The 12,278-nt window shown below is 38.9% G+C and overlaps 1 non-coding gene across 1 annotated transcript; it reads right to left on the bottom strand.

The window, feature by feature from the left end:
* Positions 1-8,408: 8,408 nt before the first annotated feature.
* LOC111727309 lies at positions 8,409-8,515 on the bottom strand. The gene has a single exon (XR_002774882.1). It is a non-coding gene; the product is annotated as a U6 spliceosomal RNA (small nuclear RNA).
* Between the last annotated feature and the right edge of the window lie 3,763 nt (positions 8,516-12,278).

The raw sequence follows: 12,278 nt of genomic DNA, 5'->3' as shown, positions 1-12,278 counted from the left end.
TTGGAAAGGGAGATTTCAAACAACAGAAATTTATTCCCTCACAGTTCTAGAAGGTAGAAGTCCAAATTCAAGGTGACATCAGGGTTGTAGGCTGTAGGGAAGAAAACCTGTATGCCTCTTTCAGTCAAATGGCCCCAGGAGATCCTTCGCTTGTGGCAGGTAGCATGATTCTGTCTGTCTTCACGAGGTCGTCTTCCCTCTTGTGTCCGTGTTCTCCCCTCGTCTTCATTTTATTTTTTTTCCAGTACATAATGATTATACATATGATACATATGATATGTTGGTACATCCGTACAATGTGTAAAGACCACATCAAGGTATTTAAAATATTCATCATCTCAAACATTTATCACTTCTTTGTGTTGGGACCGTTTCGGATAGTCTCGTCTAGCTATATGAAATATACAATAAACTAATATTGACCGTAGTCACCCGACTGTGCTATCAACCACTAGAACTTATTCCTCTGTCTGACTATGTTAGTTCCCATGCACCAACCTCTCTTCATCCTCCACCCCAACACCACCACCCTCCCTGGCCTCTGGTAAGCACTATTCTATTCTCTACCTCCATGAGATCAACTTTCTTCGCTCCCACATGTGAGTGAGAACATACAACATCCATCATTCTATGACTAGCTTATTTCATTTCACATACGACCTCCATTTCCATCCATGATGCTGCAAAGGATAAGATTTAATTTTTATGGCTTAATAGTATTCCGTTATACATATTCCACATCTTTTAACCCACTCACCCATTGATGGATGCTTAGGTTAGTTCCATGTATTGGCTATTGTGAATAGTGCTGCCATAAACTTGGGGTGTGGATATTACAGGTATCCCTTTTATATGCTGATTTCCTTTTCTTTGGATAAATACCCCAAAATGGTATTACTACACTGGCAGTTCTATTTTTAGCTTTTCAGGATATCTCCATACTGTTTTTCATAATGACTTTACTAAGTTACAGTCCCACTAACAGTAAATAAGTGTTCTCTTTTCTTCACATATTCATCAATATTTGTTATTGGGGGGGTTTTGTTTTTGCTTTTGTTTTTGTTTTGATAATAGGCATTCTAACTGCAGTGAGATGGTATCTCCTTGTGGTTTTGATTTGCATTTCCCTGAAGATTAGTGATGTTGAGCTTTTTTTTTTATACACCTGTTTGCCATTTGTTTATCTTCTTTTGAGAAATGTCTAGTCAGTTCCATTACCCACTTTTTTTTTTTTTGGGGACAGAGCCTCAAGCTATCCCCCTGGGTAGAGTGCCATGGCATCACGCTCATAGCAACCTCCAACTCCTGGGCTCAAGCGAGTCTCCTGCCTCAGCCTCCCAAGTAGCTGGGACTACAGGCGCCCGCCACAGCGCCTGGCCATTTTTTTTTGGTTGCAGCCATCATTGTTGTTTGGCGGGCCCGGGCTGGGGATTCGAACCTGCCACCTTAGGTGTATGTGGCTGGCGCCTTAGCCGCTTGAGCCACAGGCACTGAGCCCCATTACCCACTTTTTAATGAGATTTTTTTGTTTTATTGTTGTTGAATTGTTTGAGTCCCTTGTATGTTCTGCATATTAGTCGCTTGTCAGAAGAATAGTTTGCAAATATTTTCTTCCATTCAGTAGGCTGTCTCATCCCTCTGTTAATTCCTTCCTTGGCTATGCAGAAGCTTTTTGCTTTACTGTGCTCCCATTTGTCCATTTCTGCTTTTGTTACCTGTGCTTTTAAGATCTCAATTATAAAATCTTTACCTAGACCAATGTCCCCCTATGTTTTCTTCTAGTAGTTTTATAGATTTGGTATTTATTTATATTTGAGTCATTAATACATTTTGAATTGATTTTTGTGTATGATGATAAGGAAATCTATCCCTAGGAAAACTGGCCAGTGGATAGCCAGTTTTCCCAGCACTATTTATTGAAAAGGTGTCTCTTTCCCATTTTATCTTGGCTATAAATACATGAATTTATTTCTAGGTTCTCTATTCTGTTCCATTGGTCTATGCGTCTTTAAACAAAATACCTTGCTGTTTTGATTACCCTTGCTTAGTAATATATTTTGAAATCAGGAAGTATGTTGCCTCCAGATTTGCTCTTTTTGCTCAATATTACTTTAGCTATTTAGGAATTTTTGTGATTCTGTATGAATTGTAAGATTATTTTTTCTAATGTGTAAAGAATGTTGTTGGTATTTTAATCAGGGTTGCATTGAATCTGTGGATTGCTTTGGGTAGTGTCATCATTTAAACTATAGTAATTTTTATGATCTATGAGTATGGAGGTTTTTCCATTTATTTGCATACTTTTTAATTTCTTTCATCGGTGTTTTTCTGTATTCATTGTAGAGATTTTTCATCTCTTTTATTAAATTTATTCCTAGATAATAGTTTGCAGAAATAAAACATTTTGAAAACAGGATTGCTTTCTTGATTTTTTTTCACCTATTTTATTATGGGTACATAAGAACACTACTGAATTTTCTTGATTTTATAAACTGAAATTTCATTGTTTTTTTAAATCAGTTCTAAGGTTTTTTGGGTGAAGTCTCTAGGTTTTTATACATATAAAATCATATCACTTACCATGAGAGATATTTTTACCTGCTCTTTTTCTATTTGGATGCCTGTGATTTCTTTCTTTTACCTTATTGCTCCAGATAGGATTTCTAGTATTTTGTCAAATAAGAATGGCAAAAGTGGGATTCTTGTCTTATTCTAGCATTATTGTTGTTTTAAACTTGCTCTGTATTAAGAAAGATGTGTGATTTTTATCTCAAATGTCATTTTTTTTTTTTTGAGACAGAGCCTCAAGCTATCCCCCTGGGTAGAGTGCCATGGCATCACACTCACAGCAACCTCCAACTCCTGGGCTCAAGCAAGTCTCCTGCCTCAGCCTCTCAAGTAGCTGGGACTACAGGTGCCTGCCACAACACCTGGCCATTTTTTTTTTTTTTGGTTGCAGCCATCATTGTTGTTTGGCAGGCCTGGGCTGGGGATTCGAACCCGCCACCTTAGGTGTATGTGGCTGGCGCCTTAGCCGCTTGAGCCACAGGCGCCGAGCCCCAAATGTCATTATTAATTGAGAGGCTGCTTCAGGTTCTCTGTTAAGGAGATTCCTGAGATCTTAATGGGAAAGAGCACCACAGCAGTTAGTCACTGAAGAGGGAAATGGGAAAAACCTGCTGTGTATTTTCTAACCCTCCCCTGTATTATTAAATTCTATGCTTTGGTTCAAGTACTTTCACAAATACACACACACTCTCTTCATTTTAAAAGAGTTATTTCAATTACGCATTCTTAAATCTGATAGTTGCCATGTGATCAAGGCAATTTTATCCACGTGGCAACTACCTGGTGGTGCAAGCTCAAACATTTGAATGAGGCATTGCAACTTTAGCTTGTAAAACAACGGTTGTAACCTGACGTATTATAAACATTTGCACATGTGTTTATTAATCACATTGCCTGGAAAGGTCCTGAATAAAGACATCATGAAATGAATCATTCTGATGAACCAGAAAGGGAAAGAGATAAGATGTAAACGGTGGGGGTTGGGCCTGGTGGAATGGAGAGTCTTTAACAGACCAGGCTCGCAGACATGGAAGAGATCCTGAAAAAAAAAGAAGAAATCTTGAGAAAGAAAAATCACCAAAATCAAGTCTTGTTATTTCAGGGTTTCTGAGGGTAGATGCTGACTATAGGGAACATCTTGTGAATGAGATGGTGTTCAACTCTGTTCCAAAATGGATAACCCTGAAATTGAAATCCACCAAGGGAAAAATCACATGAATTAAATTTCCGTAGTCTATCTTTAAACAGAATTTTGTTGGGGGAAATCTATTTAAAGCAAGCATTTAGAAAAGCATCCTTTCCCTGGCATGATTATTATGGGCTTCATGTTGGCAGGAAGACTTCATTTCCAGTGATATTTTCCAATTGTTAACATAAAAAAGTCCCTGCCACTTTCTTTGCGATCCATAATTTTATATTTTTAATTTGGATAACTCAAGTGTCTCAAAGCAGAAATAAGCTGCATATTCATGAGCTCTGATTTGCTGTAATCATTATTTCTGAGGCGCTGCATCAGTGCAGACTCCAAGTACTTGAGCCCTTGTTCTCAAGCAATTATAACGGATTGGCTTGTTGCTGAGAGAGTTGGGAGACCCCACTTCTTCCTCTTCTCTTTGAAGGGTTCTATGGGCCTATCTGAGGTCAACTTTCCTTGCTCCCAAACAGGGCTGATAATTAGTTGCTTCAACATTAGCAGGAGGGATAAAAGCCTATTTAATATGTTAACTGGAGAATTGTTAACTTTCCATCAATCAGCCTTTGGTCATAAACAGCAAAGGGAAAAACCAAAGGAAAAGAAGAATATATTAAAATGAGCCGAGCAGTAAGTAAAGAAAGTTTGAAAATATACCCCAACACACAGAAAGGCAAAGATTGTACGATCTCACTAAGTAGGAAAGTGGCTCCTGGTAACTAGAAATAAGGGAGTGCAGTGGGGAATGGGGAGATGTTGATCAGAGGAGAAAGTTTCAGTTACACTGAAGGCCAAGTTTTAGTGATCTGTGGCATTGTATGTCGACCATAGTTAATATATTTTATATTTTCAAATTGCTAAAAGAATACATTTTTAACATTCTCATCACAAAAAGATGTTAATTGGAATCCAGCGATAGATATGTTAATTATAGCTTGATCGACTCTTCTATAATCTATGTATAGATCAAAATATCACATTGGGTGGTGCCTGTGGCTCAGTGGGCAGAGCGCCAGCCCCATATACCAGGGGTGGTGGGTTTGAACCCAACCCCGGCCAAACTGCAACAACAACAACAACAACAAAAAATAGCCAAGTGTTGTGGCAGGTGCCTGTAGTCCCAACTACTCGGGAAGCTGAGGCAAGAGAATTGCCTAAGCCCAGGAGTCGGAGGTTGCTGTGAGGTGTCACAGCACTCTACCAAGGGTGATAAAGTGAGACTCTGTCTCCAAAAAAATCACATTGTACCCCATAAATGTACACAGTTATTATTTTTTCAATGAAAACTTAAAAAGTGAAATATTATAAAAATTATTTCTAACTCCAGAAAAGGAAAAATATGCCAATAACATTTTATTCCTGGTATATGTGAAAAATATGGACACAAAAATTTGAAAAATTAAAACATGGCCAAACCGGGGGTGCGGGGGAGAAGTAGTAGGAACTGAAAAAACAACTAGAAATCATTTATCTTCCTATCTAAAATTTGGTTTCTCGTAGTGGAAATAGCCCAGGCTGTGGTTCTAAGAAACAGGAGTTTAAACGTCAGCTGTGCTACTTAGCAGCTCTCTGTCTGAAGACCGGTTCCTCCATGTCTTTATGTTTAGCTCCCTTCCTTAGGAAGGGAAATGGTCACAGTTTCCTCTGAACGTTTGTTGGGAGACTTGAATGAGATCTAAGCAAAGCATATAGTATCCAGTCTAGCGCAGAGTATACACTCAATAAACATTAGGGTCTCGTCCTGACTGTTTCTCTTTCCCCCCCTTTTTGGCTAAATCGCTTTTCCATCTTTAAAGACCTCACAGCTCCCCTTAGCAATCATTCCAAACTAAAACATATATGTGATTTAGGTCATTTTTCTAAAAAGATAGAACCAGGAGAGCTCTCTTAGGGTCCTCTATCCATTTTCCTGCAATTAGGTTTTTCTTAGTTTTAGTAGAGAAAGCACAAGCCAGGGTGTGTAACCCAGATCCACCATTTACTAGAATTATGGCATTGAGGTCTCTATCCTTCATTTACCCCAGCTTTAAGATGGGAGTAAAAATAATCCCTATACCACAGGGTACCTTTCGAATTAAAAGAGATACATTGTGCCAAGTGCTTACCATGGTAGCTGGGCAAAGTAATAGAACAGCAAATGTTTATTATTGTTACATCTATTCTAATCTTTTCAGTTCCCCCAGAAAATGCAAATGAGAACAAAGTACATAGAAGAGCTATATCCTTTTTTCCTATGACGATTTAGCAATAGCTATGTGGCCACATCACCCAGTCCAGAGTCAGTCTGAATCGACAGCTAGGTTCCACACACAACCTTCATGTTCCACATGATGAGGTAGAAACCTCGAAAGTTAGATCCCTTTTCCAGAGGTTACATAGCAGATGAAATCTAAGCTATTTAAGAACATGAGACTAAAAATAATGGTGCATCTTGGGGCAACTTCCCAGCTTCCCAGTATGGCTCGAGTCTGTATCTTTAGAAATCTGATCATCTATGTCTGAAAAAATGTTTAAAAAGGTATTTTTCTGGGGTTTTTTTGAGCATATTTAATTTGTTCCAAAATTTGCCATGCATAGGCAAGATGGGAAAATGTAGCTAACTGTACCTTTATTTACAAAATAGTCATTACAAATTTTTAGAAAATATTTACGTAATGTTCTCTACGCCTTGGCCACCTCTTTCTGCACACACACAGTCTTCTCTCCCACTCACAGCAGAAATAGTCCAATGTATCTGCTGTTATGCAAGTTTGTTAATTTTTTTCTAAGTATGGACACTTTGAGAACACCTGGATTATCAGCAGACCACATACATAAAGCTGTAGTACCTTTACCCATTGATTTATTGAATTAGTCAGTACTGAAGAAATAATAACCTTTTCTATTGTTGCAAGCAAGGACAATGTATTAAACTTCTTTTCTCTCTGAAAGTACTTAGTAAAATGCTTCTTGATACCTATTTGTAAAAGAAATAATGGAGACTTGTCTAATTTTTCTTTCTGGTTCCCCTGCATTTCCCTGATTTTTTCCTCACCATGCCATTCACCAAAGACAGAGCTGCTCTTTCCCACCTCTGAGCCTCTGCACCTGCCATCCCCCTCCCCGGGATATTCTTCCCCATCTCTTCAATTGGCAGCTTATTCTCATCCTTCAGCTCTTGGCTTAAGAGCCACTTTCTCCCCTGTCGCCTCCTGGCTCATACTGTGTGAACCCAGCTTCTCACTACCTTATATGCCCAGTGCCTTCTTTAATTGTGGTCATCATATCTGAATGACCAGGTGCTGTGCTCTACACCAGCTATTTAAGAAAAGGAAACCTAACCTATCCCATTGGTGGCTAAGTGGCAAACATTGTGCCTACAACTTAAAAAGGCTTAATAAGTGTTCATTGAAAAAGTGAGGAAAGGAAGGTAAAGCAGAGACCCAGAAAGAATTTTCCATCCAGTATTTGGAATACAGGAGCTGACTTCTATTTGTCCAATGTTAGGATTAGAAAATATGGACGACTTGCCTACGGCCATCCCACCCTGAACACACCCGATCTCGTCTGATCTCAGAAGCTAAGCAGGGTCTGGCACAGTTAGTTCTTGGAAGGGACAAATGGATGACTCAATGCACTGGATTTTCTTTCCTCATTATTTAAAAGATTAATCAATTAAATTCAGTCCAGGGTGCAAGTGCCCCTCATTGGTGGGGTCTGAAGGCTTCACTCCCCAACTTGAGGCTTTGGCTTGATCCCAGGCGGTGATTAAAGCCTCTGAAGTTAACGTTGTTTATTACATTGGGGACTTTTGTGTTTTTTTTGAAAATTGAACCCTACTTTGTATTCAAAAAATCGGCACTTATGTTTCAGTTTTTTGCTGGTTCAGTTATAGAGAAAGAGCAAGTCGATTCTCAGGACAATGATTAAAATGCATTTTCCTCCCTCTCCTGTCAATAATCTCTCTATGTAAGTGGATCAAAGCTGACAGACCATTACAGCAGAACAGTACCCAGTGGACAATATTGACTGAAAAGCAACCACCTTGCTTATTTTCTGTTGACTTAATGACGGGACAGGCACAAACAGAACCGGCTTTCTGAGCTTTTAGTCCTTAATCCTGTCACGGTGCTTAACTACCACCATATCGGTCATATAGAGAGAGAGACCCAGCTAAAAATAAAAGCTTGTCCAGGCACCTTTTGAGATTATCACAATGCCAAAATCACTCTTCCATCTAGTGTTTTCTCCCTTTCATCGTATCAATCACCAAAACATGCTCCCAAAGCCCTTATTAGAAATAATTTTTGCTGCGAAAACATCCTTAAACATTTTATAAATTTTATTTGTTAACTTATTTGGCTCTGGGTAATATATTTATACAAGTGATATCCAAAAAATAGAAATTCTTGTTTTCGATTTATTTTCATTTCAGATTAATATAAGGGTACAAATGATTAGGCTGTGTTGTTTTGCACGTCTAAGGTGAAGTTCAAGTTGTAGCTGAGCCCTTCACCAGGGGGTGTGCTGTGTATGCCAACGTGGTGCGCAATAGGAGCTGACCAGGGCTCCCCCCTCCTGCCCTTGCCGGCTTCCCACCTCCCCCCTCACTTCAAACCTTGTGTTCTTCTCTCTTGTGAATACGTAGTTGTTTATCTATTGGCTTCATAAAAATATGGAATGCTTCACGAATTTGCGTGTCATCCTTGCTCAGGGGCCACGCTAATCGTCTCTGTAGCGTTCCAATTTTAAGATATGTGCTGCCGAAGTGAGCACAGAAATTCTAATGAGGTGAGAAAGTTAATCTAAAAAAAATACGTTTCAAATCGAATAAAATTTTTATGACCAGTACATGCAAGAACGATTAAAATCGACAAAATACGTTTTGTCAATATTTAACATTCATTCCATTATGATTTTTTAGCTTTTTTCTTCCATTTTTGAACCAATTTTTAAACATAATTTTTTTTCACAATTCTTTATAAAGCTTCTAAGCCTTAATCTCTCTCCCAGTAGTGCCTTACAAATAAATCAGCCCTAACGTGCCTAATCTGTGCAAAAATCAGATTTGGAACTGTTCACTTTCAATAGATACCATTCTTTAAGGTAAAACTGGTAAGTAATCTTGAAACTGTGTCCTAAAATAAAATAAGTACATAACATTTGTGGGATAGAGAAATGAATAGACTCTTGACCCCCTTCAACAAGAGACTTAAGAGAAATGAGACTTTTTTTATTTTATTTTATTGATTGGTAACTGTGTACATTAATGCACTTCTGGGGTACAGTGTGGGGTTTTCATACACAATCCAAAACATTTCCATCAAACTGGTTAACATAGCCTTCATGTAATTTTCTTAGTTATTGTGTTAAAACGTTCATATTCTACTCATAGAAAGATTCACTTGTACCCTTGTAAGATGAACCACAGAACTGAACCCTCGAATCCCCCTCCCTCCACCACTCCCCCCTCCATCCCCCCTCCCCATATCCTTAGGTTGTTATTAGGTTATAGCTTTCATATAAAAAGGTTTAAATTAATTTCATAATAGGGGTGTGTACATTGGATACTTTTTCTTCCATTCCTGTGATACTTTGCTAAGAAGAACATTTTCCAGCTCCATCCATGTGAACATGAGGAAGGTAAAGTCTCCATCTTTCTTTATGGCTGCATAGTATTCCTAAATAGATTTGCCGTTTGACCCTGCAATTCCTTTATTAGGTATATTCCCAGAAAACCAAAAATCGCATTACAACAAAGATATTTGTATCAGAATGTTTATTGCAGCCCAATTCATAATTGCCAGGTCATGGAAGAAGCCCAAGTGCCCATCGATCCATCAACAAACTGTGGTATATGTACACCATGGAGAAATGAGATATTTTTGACATCCCTAAATACTGGGCCTAGCAAATAGTGGGTTCTCAACTTTTTTTTTTTTTTTTTTTAAGAGACAGAATCTCATTCTGTTGCCCTCCGTAGAGTGCCATGCTGTCAGAGCTCACAACAACCTCCAGTGCTTGGGCTTAGACAATTCTCTTGCCTCAGTCTCCGGAGTAGCTGGGACTTACAGGTGCCCGCCACAACGCCTGGCTATCTTTTTGCTGTAGTTTGGCCGGGCCGGGTTCAAACCCCCCACCCTCAGTATACGGGGCCGGCATGCTACTCACTGAGCCACAAGCGCCGCCCAGTTCTCAACCATGTTTACTCACATGAGTTTACATTCTATAGAATGGCCCAGAAACAACATCAGTTTTTCCACCTAAACCAAATACCCACACATCAATATTTGGTGGTAGGAGTGATTATATTCAAATATTTTACCATGAATTTACATTTCCTTTGAGTCCAACTATTTAGACGCTTCTATTACGCCAGAAACTCTTTGCAGAAGTTGTTACATTCAGTTTCAAAGAAATACTTTGCATACGGGCATTCTCTCACACATACATTGAAAGAACTTGTAGTCATCAATATTTTCCAAAAAACGTATGTGGGGCTCCAATGTGATGAAATAATTTAGAGCACGCTATGTCCACGTGCTTGCTCCCAGACAGTTCAGGATTAGCACTCGGTGTAACCTGAAGCATACGTTTTAAAATCGTATTGGTGATTAGGTCATTTTCCTCTTCCATTACGCGATTTTTCTGAAGCTCATCTCTTGAACGGAGATGAGTAATTCATATTAAAGTTTGCAAAATAGCAACCTTGGAAAAAAACGTGCGCTCTGACTTTTCCCCTTGCAGAAGCGACTTCATGAGTGGCTCCAGCTCATACACCCCTTTAACCGAATAATGATGATGATGACTACGCCTTACTGAGCGCTGCAATATGCCAAAACCGTACAAAGCACTTTACATACACTGCCTCTTTTAATTTCTACAGCAAAACCATGAAACAGATATTATTTTGTCCATCCTATAGAAGAGGGAACCGAGGCTCAGAAAATTTAAGTAAACTATGCAAAATCTCACCATGAGAAAGAGTGGCCCTCAGAATTCAAAAAGGAAGGCAGTCTGACCCAAAAGTCAATACTCAGTAGTTGTATTTTTCTTAAGTAGATAGTTTAATTCAACTGATTATTTAATAGGCACAGGAAAAATTCTAAAAGATGATGGAATTTTTTCTTTAACCAAACCAACTATGTGACTTTTTTTGCAGAGTTTGGCTGGGGCTGGGTTAGAACCCACCACCTCCAGCATATGGGGCCGGCACCCTCCTCCTTGAGCCACAGGCTCCGCCCAATTATGTGACATTCTGATGACAAAAATATTACAGCCTGAACTTCCAAGAACTGAGAGGATTATATCCTATTGTGAATGATTCAAGAATATTAAACTGGCAGTAAATACAGATACAATCTTGCTGGGTAGGGGTTGGGGAATTCAGATTTTCTCTTACCAGTCACATTAGCGTAGGAGATACACTCTAAGGAAGCTACAGCTTTTTATCGTCAAAGTAAATATTGATTGACTTTTCTCCAACTATTGGAAAAGACACGGAAAGAGAATAAAGGGGTAAGCTGGGCTGAAGATGTGATCAAGAAGGGGATCAAAAAATAGAGCTCCACTCTGCTGTGCTCCTTGGCTTTAAAATGATTCCAGTAAACCAATCTATTTCACCACCTATTTGAATAATTCAACTTGACTTGGGAGATTTGTCAGAGAAATCAACAACCATAGAACTGGGAATATCCTTTTCCACTTGTGTAAGACTGCATTGCCTTCTTGAAGCTTTTTTTTTTTTTTTTGCAATCTTGATTTTATTTATATACAGTTGATCATCTCCCTACTTAGGCCCCCTCCTAATGAAGGTGACCTAATTTTCTTTCTTTTTTTTTTTTTTTTTTTTTTCAGTTTTTGGCCACGGCTGGGTTTCAATCCACAACCTCTGGCATATGGGGCCAGCACCCTATTCCTTTGAGCCACAGATAGTAAGAGAATCACAAAAGATATAACAGAATTCAGTGGAGCTCCTCTTTTCACTTTGCACATGGTAGAATGTCCCGCTGGCTCTCTTGCTGTCTCTCACACGGATGCGTGTGCACATGCAGCCAAATACCTTTATTTACTTCACAGTTGCACGCAGAGCTCAACGGTATATAGGATTTTATGACTCCAATATTATACCGTTCTGCAGGCTTTCGTCAGAGACTTATTGGTACTATTATGTCTCAGGCACTATGGACAACACAAAGCATAGATGATGAATAATCTATAATTGCCATTGGATTTTGAAGGATCTTTATTTAAGAAGGCAGAGTTGTTTGGTTGTTTTTTTTTTTTTTTTCAAAGAGCCAACCATTTTTAGCATTTCTATGCCAAGCTGAGTGATTTTCATTTATTCTCTAGCTTAGTCATCAGAAGAGTCTCATGATGTGGATTCTATTATGTTTTTTTCTCTTTTTGTCATTGGAGGTGAGGGAAGCTGAGATAAGTCAAGTAATTGACATGGGATCACAGGGTTAGTGACAGAACTACGGCTACTAGCAGAAACTCATATAACTAAACATCCGCTGTGCACCACAAACTGTCTTCA

The sequence above is a fragment of the Otolemur garnettii genome, unplaced genomic scaffold, assembly GCF_000181295.1.
Source record: "Otolemur garnettii isolate 467f Iridium unplaced genomic scaffold, OtoGar3 scaffold00003, whole genome shotgun sequence".
In the NCBI taxonomy this organism is placed as follows: domain Eukaryota; kingdom Metazoa; phylum Chordata; class Mammalia; order Primates; family Galagidae; genus Otolemur; species Otolemur garnettii.
Note: the sequence above shows the minus strand (reverse complement) of the source record. Positions and strands in the feature narration are given on the sequence as shown.